The sequence below is a fragment of the Humulus lupulus genome, chromosome 8 (assembly GCF_963169125.1).
Source record: "Humulus lupulus chromosome 8, drHumLupu1.1, whole genome shotgun sequence".
Taxonomy (NCBI): domain Eukaryota; kingdom Viridiplantae; phylum Streptophyta; class Magnoliopsida; order Rosales; family Cannabaceae; genus Humulus; species Humulus lupulus.
The window spans coordinates 61,373,111-61,385,174 of NC_084800.1; positions in this window are offsets into that span (position 1 = coordinate 61,373,111).

The following is a 12,064-nucleotide window of genomic DNA, read 5'->3' on the forward strand; positions in this document are numbered from 1 at the left end:
TTTAATGGAATATTCTTATATTTAACAGAATATTCTTATATTTAATGGTAGATTGTAAACATGATTTAAACTTAAATAAATAAATAATTAAATCATATTTATTTAAAAATCATAAAGACATACATATCATTTTTTTATCTTATAAATTTATGTGATAGTTTGTTTTTTATCAATAACTCTTTTTCTTCATCAAATTCACTAAATGATATTGTGAGATACATTACAAACTAAAAATAGTTGATACATGTATAATATTGTCTATACTATAACTTTTTCTATTCTTATTTTATTTCTATTATTATTATTTTTTCAAATATTATTGTATTTTATATATACGTCATGTAACCATGTAAATATATATATATGTCAACATTGTATTTCGATATCATGTAGGTAGAGATTATTGATATAAATATTTATATATACTATAGATCTATAATTAATTCTATTATATATATATTTAAAAAAACAATGAATCAATTATTATTAAAATTATAGACAATGTTTACAACTTTAAAACTAAGCAAACGTGCATTGCACGTTGCTTCTATCTAGTATGTTTAAAAATTGTATCATATTATATATGTTTACCGAGTTTTTCGGAAACTACAATAGTAAAAGATAAGAGAGACTAAAGAGAAAGGGTTTAGAAGTCGTAAGCCAGATTTTTTCGTGGTTGGGGTGTTAATGAGCCTTAGTCCACGAGACAGTTGTATTAGAGATTAGAGAATCTATAACAATGGAGCTTTTTATCCGTTTCAGCAGAGTAACTGTATACACACTAAAGAGAGATCATTTCTCCAGTGCCTTGTTACATGTATTTATAGGTTCACAGGTGCACTGGCTTGGGCCGGGCTGACCCGGGCCCAATAAAGGTAAAAATATTGCTGACTTCTCTATCGGAAGCCCAATACAAAGGATTAAAACATAAGAGAAATACATAATCTGAGCCCACTGGGCCAGCCCAAACCATATCTATCATGCGACAAATTGGAGCTTTAGTCTAGGCATCCCGAGTTACGAGGCAGATTCAGGGGACCAGATCGGTCAGAGTAGTGGCGCCGCAAGTCTGAACCAACGGTGTACAATCCCGAGGTGGCCTTTTCTGTCGGTGAAACGTGGGGAGAACTCCCACGCTTCGTGGGTCGAAGTCAGGGTCACAGATGCTTTATCCTGCCAACCTTGGAGAACCGACCCGGGTCCGTTTACCCATGTCCCTCTCCGTTCTTCAAGGTCTCGTGCCGTTTACCATGGGCCTGGATCATTTACCAAGAGCCCGGACCGTTTACCAGGCTTCGGGATCATCCACATCGATCTCGACTGTTATCCGAAAGCCAAACATACCATCTCCCGGATGACCGTCCTGGACAATACTCCCCGGACGCCTTTCGGGCCTCGCCCAGAATTGGGTTGTCGATATCTATTATACTTCTTGCCAAACGGGCCTGGGCTTGACCCAAACTCATTTGGCCAGCCCGTGGGCCTGAAGCGCGGACCCAGGCATCTGGCAAGAAACGGAGATAATAATATATATTTTAAAAAACATAAACAATGTTTTGGTTTAATTTTTCATTTAATATGTTTATGTCATTCTTTTACATATAATATTGTTTATTTATTTGAAATTTATACGACAACGATATAAATTTAATAAAAAATATTAATAAATCTATATATATATATAAATGATAGCACCAAAGAAATGATGTGACACTCTAAAAACTCTTCAAACTACTTTATCTATTTTCTCATTTTATCTAATTTTTTATCCATTTTATAGATTATAATTATAATAAATCTAATTTTTTAAAATTTAAATGAGATATTTATAATATATTATTATTTAAATATAGATAATATATTCTAAACATTATCTATTAATATCATATTTTCCTTTGTAGCACTCTAAAAACTCTTCAAACCACTTTATCTATTTTCTCCTTTAATCTAATTTTTATTCATTTTATAGATTATAATTATAATAAATGTAATTTTTTTAAAATTTAAATGAGATATTTATAATATATTATTATTATTTAAATATAGATAAATATCTCTTTGTGAATATATATATATATATATATATTCTAACAATTCTCTATTAATATCAAATTTTCCTATGTAGCACTTAAAAACTCTTCAAACCACTCTATCTATTTTCTCATTTAATCTAATTTTTTTATTCATTTTATAGATTATTATTATTATAATAATAATTATAATAAATATAATTTTTTAAATTTAAATGAGATATTTATAAGATATTATTATTTAAATATGGATAAATATCTCTTTGTGAATCTATATATATTCTAAACATTCTCTATTAATCTCATATTTTCCTCTACTATAATTTCTCTTATTTTTTTCTTTTCAATCTTCTTCTCTCTAAATTATTTCAATTTCAATTTTCAATGAATTCCAATTCATATCTCCAAACTATATATATACATATATATATATAAAAGAGCACCAAGTAGATGATGTGACACTCTAAAAACTCTTTTAACCACTCTATCTATTTTATCATTTAATCTAATTTTTTAATTCATTTTATAGATTATAATAATAAATGTAATTTTTTAGATTTAAATGAGATTTTTATAAGATATTATTATTTAAATATAGATAAATATCTCTTTGTGAATCTATATATATTCTAAACATTCTCTATTAATCTTATATTTTCCTCTACTCTAATTTTTTTTTTCTCTTCTTCTCTCTAAAATCTTTCAATTTCAATTTTCAATTAAATCCAATTCATATCACAAAATTTGATTGATTTATGTGTTAATAATAACACAATCCTCTCGGGTATTTATTCAATTATTACTGTTTGTTAATCTTTAAAGTTTGGGTATTTGTTGACCAGTGTTTTGGGCAACGACAATAAGTGACTTTACACAACAAAATAAGAATTAAATGAACTGAAATTGTTATCCCCATTCCCTGCAGGGGGTTTGGGCCTTTGCCCTGGCCCACGGTCAGAGGACCAGATCGGCGTATGGGCCCGGCTCAGGGTTCCTGGGTTTGAATATTGCCCAAGGGGACTGGTCCGAACCAGGGACTCCAGACTGGGCCCATTGGAGGGGTCCGGGACGTCCCTCCGGGTTCGTCCTTAGCAAGAACGGTCCCGGCGATGGCCAGAGCGCCCGGACCGTCGCGGCCTACGCGTTCCTGTCCCGGACCTTGGTGTGGTCCGGGCCTATGGTAAATGTAGCGGGCCAAAGGTAAACGGACCTGGATCATCTCCTCCCCGGGTGAAGGGCCCAGCGTCCAGGATCCTGAAGTCGCCTCGTTTCGCGTGGGCATTGTCCCCCACTTTTCGCCTGTAGAAAGGGTCGCCTCGGGATTGCTCACTGATGTGTCAGGACTACGCAGCCAAGTACCCTGACCGGTCTTGTCTCCTGAATCAGCCTCGTGACTCGAAGTGGTCAGAGCCAAAGCGCCGTTTTGTCGGGCGAAGCTTGTATCTCAGGTCAACCAATTGGGCCTTAGCTGGTTTGAATTTCGTGTATTGTATATCTCTTTGTATTGGGCCTCCACTAGAAAGGCCCCTTGCACTCATTTCTCTGATGGGCCCGGGTCGGATCCGGCCCAGATCCGGTATTTCCCTCAGCTTATAAATATAAGCTGTAGAATAGCGTAAAGGGGGGTCGGAGAAAAAGGGAGGCAGAAACTCTGTTAAGATATAGCTAGAAAACTCCATTGTAAAAGCTTCTTCTAGCTCTAATATATGGACTCGTGGACTAAGGCTAGTTAACGCCCCAACCACGTAAAAACCCCGTGTCGATCTTCTACTCTCATTATTATTATTACCATCAAATATTGTTCATTAATAGAGTTGCCGAAAATCTCAGTTAACAGTTTGGTGCTTTCATTGAGAGCTGAAGGAAGCTAGCGCCAACGTCAGGCCTTTACTACGATGGTGAACACACGACACACCACCTTCGACCCTACCGACCCAGAGCAAGGTAACGGAGACCCGCTGCCTTCTCAGCACATCCCTCAGGACCTGCCAGAGGACGTGCCTCCTCAGACGTCTCACCAAGATGAGTCGCAAGATTACGAGGGTGGGGCAGAGTACGAAGTAGAAAACGAGGAAGATTACTACGAGGAGGAGAACGAGGGGGAGTATCACGATGAAGCCGTGGATCCTAGAATCCCCCGCGATGATCAGCAGGACTCGGAGGTGACCAGACTAAGGCAGCAAATCCTGGATCAGGAAGCCAGGATGGCTGAGCAAGCGGAGGCACACCGCCGAGTGCAGGAATCTCTACGAGCCCTACAGGCGCTTATGGCCGCACAGGGCCCAGCAGCCAACCCCACAGCTAGCCCACTTCCAGAAACGCAACAACCCGCTCCCCAAGAGCAAGCCGGGGGCCCCAGGGGTGCTAGTTCGATCCGTCCCCCAGAGCCTTTTCCCGACACAGCTCTGAGAGTCCCGGACAAGGAGCGGCGGAAGACCCGGGAGAAGACCACCCCCGTCGAGAAAGCCGGGGCACGTTCACGGCCGTTACCTAGGAAAGAGAAGGTGCGTCCCAGGACGAGGCCACCCAATCGATCCGCAAGGAGCGCGGCCACAGAACGAGCAGCCCCGGCACGCCCCAAGGCCAAACGGGCGGGAAAGGTCTTTGCACCCGAGTGCCTCGGTCAACAAGAACCGCCAGGAACGATCTCGCCGCGAGGATCGTCACGCTCTCAGCTCAGGGGACGACACTTCCCGGGTAGATTTACGTGATGGACTGAATGCCCGGAAGGAGCGGGCCCGCAAGGAAAAAATCCTCCCTCGAGGCGGCGACCTCAAGAACGACATCAACGACAGGAGGAACGAGAGAATCCCCCTGGAGGATAGCACGGCCAAGATGCTCATGGAGCAAATGGTCGCATTAAAAAAGGTCACTGATCGCCTGGTCCGCAAACAGGAAGGCGCGGACACTGACTCCGACGAAGAGGATAAAGAGCCGTGCGCGAGGCACATCCTGGACGCCGTACTGCCCAAGGGGTTCAAGATGCCGAGCCTCACTGCCTATACTGGAAATACTGATCCTAGGGATCATCTGTCCCGGTACAACCGACTCATGACCGTGGCTCACGTCAGCGACGACGGAAAATGCCTCTGCTTCTCCATCACATTGGGCGGTCCCGCCGAAGAGTGGTGGAAAAGGCTTAAACCGGGATCCATCCAATTGTGGTCCGGGCTACAGTCAGCATTTCAGAAGCAGTTCGTGGCTGCCATGAGGATGGACATGCAAATCAGCGCCCTCACCAATATTAAGCAGCTACCCGCGGAGACATTGAGAGCCTACATCCAGCGCTTTACTGAAGAAGCCTCCAAGATAAAGGTCGATGATGGATAGCGCCTGGTGGCACTGCAGTCTGGAATCCGGGCCGGATCGCCACTTTGGGACGACATGCAGCGCAGTAAAGCTGCCACGTTGGAAGAATTCATCAGGAGGGCCCAAGGATTCATCAACTGGGAGGAGGCTCAGATCCAGGCCTTCGGATGGCCCCCAGCTCCTCACCCCATCCCTCCGACGATCCCTCAGACGATTCCGGGAGGTGCGGGGCAGTTCCCTGCGCAGTCCTCCGCCACGCCCCCCATAGTCCCGGGGACGGCCATCACGCCCAGCGTCAGTTACACCCCTACGGTATACGGCCCTGCCGCTTCGGGGTATGCCCCGTCCCAATCAACGCACTTCTCCGGTTATGGCGTCGCGCCGGCAGGCCACAGTATGACTCCCGTCGTAGCCCAGCAATCGCAGACGGGAGTAACGGAGGCAAGCGTGAATCCCTCCCGGGGGAAGCGATCGGGCAAAGGCCAGAATCGGCCTGAGCTGGCCAAAAAGGGGAAGAGGGGCTACGAGCCCCAGTATTCGGAATACACCAACTTGGTGGACACCCGGGAAAACATCTACCTGGCGACAGAAAGAGCGGTCCACTACCGGAAACCTAGCCCCATGTTTAAAGGGGGAAGGAATCCGAGAGACACCAGCAAACGGTGCACCTATCACAAAGACGTGGGCCACACCACCGACGAGTGTCGACAACTCAAAGACGAGATTGAAAACCTCATCAAGCTCGGGCACCTCCACCAGTGGGTAAGAATGCCCGTGGGTGTCTCGGGCATGTCAGCAAGCCCCGGGCAATCCACGGCTCCGATAACGACTCGTGCATACCCGCCCCAGGGAGGGTATGCACAGGGACCTCCAGCGCAGGCCCCTTAGGGGATCATCGCCGCGCCGGCTACCGGCCCTGGAATGCCCTATTCTTCCGGGGCAGCACCCCCTCGAGTGGACGGACATGTGGCAACCATATCGGGCGGACCCCACCTAGGAGGACCTTCGAAGAATGATCAAAAGTGTTATCTGAGCGAGCTGGACCACGACCAAGAAGTTTGCGCCCTTGTCCAGGCCCCGGCTCAACGCCCTAAACTGATGAACCTCCCCATCACGTTCACGGAGGACGACGCCAGCAACGTCCATTTTCCGCACCACGACCCGCTGGTTATAGATGCTCAAATTGCCAACAAGTTGGTATCCCGCGTGTTGGTGGATGACGGCAGCTCCGTCAACTTGTTGTTCAGACCCGCCTTTGCCGCCATTGGCCTGACGGAGGCGGATCTGGCGTCCTGCCCAACCCAAATCTACGGCTTCAACGGAGATGCGCTTCTCCCCATGGGAAAGGTCCAACTGCCGGTGACGCTGGGGGATGAATTGCAGCACTCGTTCAAATTCTCCACCTTTGTTGTGGTGGATTGCCCAACCGCGTACAACGTCATCTTTGGTCGGCCCGCACTGGTCGAATTCGGGGCCATCACCTCCATCCGCCATCTTTGCATGAAGTTCCCGTGCGGCAACGGAGGAATAGGGACTGTCCGGGGAGACCAAAAAAGCGCTCGGAAGTGTTACCATGTCTCTGCCCGTCCCATATATATGGTCCGGGAGGAGCCTGTCGAGCCGACCCTCTTTCCGGCCGAGCAAGCAGTCCAGGAAGAGGATGATCTGGACCCGCGAATAGGAGACGATCGCATCCTGGAGCCAATGGAGGAAATAGAAGAGGTATGCATCAGCGAAACCGACCCGGCCAGGATCATCCAAGTGGGAAAGAGCCTGCCGGCGGACATTCGGGCCGCCATTATCGCCCGAGTCCAGGAAAACCAGGATCTTCTGGCCTGGTCCCACTCCGATATGACCGGGATCGACCGCAATATAATCTGCCACGCGTTAAGTATTGACCCAAACGCGACCCCGGTCCGCCAGAAGCGCAGACCCTTGGGGACGGAAAGGGCCGAGGCCCTCAAGCTGGAGGTGGAGAAGTTGTCTTCCATCAACTTCATCCGCGAAGCAGTGTATCCCGTGTGGCTGGCTAATCCGGTCTTGGTGCCGAAACCGAACGGGACCTGGAGGACTTGCATTGACTTCACAGATCTCAACAAAGCGTGTCCGAAGGACTGTTTCCCACTCCCCCGAATCGACCAAATGGTGGATGCTACATCTGGTTACGAGATCTTGAGTTTCATGGACGCTTACTCCGGCTACAACCAGATCTCCATGCACGTGGCGGATCAGGAGCATACCAGCTTCCAAACCGACAAGGGCATCTATTGCTATATAGTCATGCCTTTCGGACTCAAAAATGCTGGAGCAACTTACCAGAGACTCGTCAATCGAATGTTTCAGGCCCAGCTAGGGCGAAACATGGAAGTATACATCGACGATATGTTGGTCAAGTCCAAGACGTCGAGGGACCACTCGGACGATTTGGCGGAGGCTTTCGCAGTTATCCGGAAGTACGGGATGAAGCTGAACCCTAAGAAGTGCACCTTCGGCATAGCTTCCGGGAAGTTCCTGGGCTTCATAGTAAGCTTCCGAGGAATCGAAGCCAACCCAGAGAAGATCAAGGCACTGATCGACATGGCCTCTCCCCGGAAGCACAAGGACGTCCAAAGCCTGACAGGGCGAGTGGCCGCCCTGAGCCGTTTCATTTCTAAGGCCACGGACAAGTGCGTCCCTTTTTTCAACGTCCTTCGAGGAAGCCAGCGGTTCGAGTGGTCACTCGAATGCGAAGAGGCCTTCCAGAAGCTGAAAGAACACCTGGCCAAAGCCCCCATCCTGGCGAAGCCAGTCGAAGGGGAGCCTTTGTATCTGTACCTGGCCGTGACCGAGCACGCCATCAGCGCCGCGTTGGTACGAGAGGAGGAAATGACACAACTCCCGGTATACTACGTGAGCAAGCGGTTACTAGACGCCGAGTCTCAATACTCGTTGATTGAAAAGCTGACCTTCTGCCTACTGATGGCTTCCCGGAAGCTTCGACCTTACTTCCAGGCTCATGCCATAAAGGTCTTAACCAACCATCCCCTGCGGCAGGTATTGCAGAAACCTGAGACGTCGGGGAGACTCCTGCAGTGGGCAATGGAGCTGAGCCAATTTGATATATCTTACGTGCCCCGGGTGTCCATCAAGGGACAGGCCCTGGCCGATTTCATCGTCGAATGTTCCGGGATCCCCCCAGAAGAGAGTATCCCCGCAGCCCCCGAGGCGCCCGTTTGGAAAATCTTCGTGGACGGAGCCTCTAACGAGAATGGGGCCGACGCCGGGATCATCTTGGTGTCACCGTAGGGGCACCAGCTACAAAATGCCCTCCGTTTCCAGTTCAAAGCATCGAATAATGAGGAGGAGCATGAAGCTGTCCTGGCCGGCCTGCGTCTGGCCCGGGAGGTAGGGGCAGCGAACCTCGAACTTTACAGCGATTCTCAGCTAGTAGTCAAGCAAATCTCGGGGGAGTATCAGACCAAGGGACAAAGAATGGCGGCATACGTGACTCAAGCGAGGGAGATGCTCCAGACGTTCGCGACGCATTCCATCCGCCAGATCCCCCGGGAGAAGAATATTTTCGCAGATACATTAGCGAAGTTGGCAACCGACGTAGAGGCCGAACTGGCCGGACTGGTTCCCGTCAACCATCTCTCCGTCCCGAGCATCAGGGCTCCCACCGTCCATATCGTCGACCACTCCACTTCCTGGATGGGGTCGCTAATCCGGTACCTGTCTACCGGCGAAGTTCCGAATGATCGAGCCGCGGCTAGGAAGCTCCTGTACCAGGCCCACCGGTACGTCATGATGGACGGAAAACTCTATCGCCGGGGATTGTCTATGCCTTATCTCAGGTGCGTGTCCGGTACTGAGCTAGGCGCCATCACGCATGGGGTCCACGAAGGCTTTTGCGGAGATCACACGGCCGGGCCCAGTTTGTCCAAGAAGATTCTGCGCCAAGGATACTTCTGGCCCACCATGAAGAAAGACTGCATCGACTACGTCCACAAGTGCGAGCAGTGCCAGAGGTACGCGAAGATCCCTCGGGCCCCCCCGACAGAGATAACCTTGATGAACAGTCCCTGGCTTTTCGCAATGTGGGGGATCGATCTTGTGGGATCTTTCCCGACCAGGAAGGGAGGGGTAAAGTATGCCATTGTGGCTGTAGACTATTTCATGAAATGGGTCGAGGCGGAGCCCATGAACGCGATCACGTCCAAGAAGGCCTTAGATTTCATCGTCAACAACATAGTGTGTCGATATGGCCTCCCCTACAAAATCGTGTCCGACAACGGGAAGCAGTTTGACAGCTTCCACTTCACCGATTTTTGCGAAAGGCACGATATAGTGAAGAGTTTCTCGGCAGTCGCCAAGCCACAGGCGAACGGGCAGACCGAAGCCGTGAACAAAATCCTAAAAGGGACGCTGAAGAAAAAGCTCCAGGCCTGTAAAAGCAAATGGCCCGAGGAACTCTCCCGCGTATTGTGGGCCTACCGGACGACCGAAAGGACGTCAACCGGGCACACCCCCTACTCAATGGTTTATGGATGCGAAGCCGTCATCCCAATTGAAACGACCGTCCCGTCCCATCGACGCGACACATATGATCTCACCCAGAACCACGCCTTACTCCAGGAATCGCTGGATCTTATCGAGGAGATCCGGGAAGAGTCGCAAGTGCAGTTGAAGATGTACCAGGGCAAGATCGCGCGGCATTTCAACTCCAGAGTCAAAAGCCGTAAGTTTGAAACCGGTGATCTAGTCCTGCGGAGGGTCTTCCCTGCCACTCAGGATCCGGGAGTAGGGGTTCTGGGCCCTAATTGGGAAGGGCCATATGAGATCCAGCACGAGGTCTGCCCCGGAACGTACCGCTTGAAGCGGCTCGATGGTTCCGAGGCTCCGCGAGCCTAGAACGCGGAGCATCTCCGTAAATCCTACCAGTAGTCAGAGAACTCGTCCCAGTTTAGTGTTTACATTGTAAGCAATGTACGCCTCAGGTCTAATTCCCTTTTGAACAATGAAAATGACGTGTGCAAAACATCTTAAAGGGCTATTGTCACCATGAAAATGTACGCCTCAGGGCGAATTCCTTTCGAATTTCTTTCTCAAGTGACCCCAGACCCGTCTCCGCTCACTTGCGGGGGGTGTCATCCCAGGCACAAGCGAAATACGAGGACTGAGCCCAAGGTCGGTCCTACCCCGAACGAACGATGTCTGGGGGTATATTAAAGAAAAGGAACCAAGCCCAAGGCTCGTCCCGCCCCGGACGAACGATGTCCGGGGGTATATTAAAAAAAGGGACCAAGCCCAAGGCTCGTCCCGCCCCGGACGGAACGACGTCCGGGGATATTAAAAAAGGGACCAAGCCCAAGGCTCGTCTCGCCTCGGACGGAACGACGTCCGGGGATATTAAAAAAGGGACCAAGCCCAAGGCTCGTACCGCCCCGGACGAAACGATGTCCGGGGATATTAAAAAAGAGGACCAAGCCCAAGGCCGGTCCCACCCCGGACGAACGATGTCCGGGGGTATATTAAAAAAAAGGGACCGAGCCCAAGGCTGCCCAAGGCTCGTCCCGCCCCGGACGGAACGACGTCCGGGGATATTAAAAAAGGGACCAAGCCCAGGGCTCGTCCCACCCCGGACAAAACGATGTCCGGGGATATTAAAAAAGGGACCAAGCCCAAGGCTCGTCCCGCCCCGGACGAAACGATGTCCGGGGATATTAAAAAAGAAGACCGAGCCCAAGGCCGGTCCCGCCCCGGACGGAACGACGTCCGGGGATATTATAAAAGGGACCAAGCCCAAGGCTCGTCCCACCCCGGACAAAACGATGTCCAGGGATATTAAAAAAGGGACCGAGCCCAAGGCTCGTCCCGCCCCGGACGAAACGATGTCCGGGGATATTAAAAAAGAGGAACGAGCCCAAGGCCGGTCCCGCCCCGGACGGAACGACGTCCGGGGATATTAAAAAAGAGGACCGAGCCCAAGGCCGGTCCCACCCCGGATGAACGATGTCCGGGGGTATATTAAAAAAAGGGACCAAGCCCAAGGCTCGTCCCGCCCCGGACGGAACGACGTCCGGGGATATTAAAAAAGGGACCAAGCCCTAGGCTCGTCCCGCCCCGGACGGAACGACGTCCGGGGATATTAAAAAAGGGACCAAGCCCAAGGCTCGTACCGCCCCGGACAAAACGATGTCCGGGGATATTAAAAAAGAGGACCAAGCCCAAGGCCGGTCCCACCCCGGATGAACGATGTCCGAGGGTATATTAAAAAAAAAGGACCGAGCCCAAGGCTCGTCCCGCCCCGGACGGAACGACGTCCGGGGATATTATAAAAGGGACCAAGCCCAGGGCTCGTCCCACCCCGGACAAAACGATGTCCGGGGATATTAAAAAAGGGACCAAGCCCAAGGCTCGTCCCGCCCCGGACGAAACGACGTCCGGGGTTATTAAAAAAGAAGACCGAGCCCAAGGCCGGCCCCGCCCCGGACGGAACGACGTCCGGGGATATTATAAAAGGGACCAAGCCCAAGGCTCGTCCCACCCCGGACAAAACGATGTCCGGGGATATTAAAAAAGGGACCAAGCCCAGGGCTCGTCCCACCCCGGACAAAACGATGTCCAGGGATATTAAAAAAGGGACCAAGCCCAAGGCTCGTCTCGCCTCGGACGAAACGATGTCCGGGGATATTAAAAAAGAGGACCGAGCCCAAGGCCGGTCCCACCTTGGACGAACGATGTCC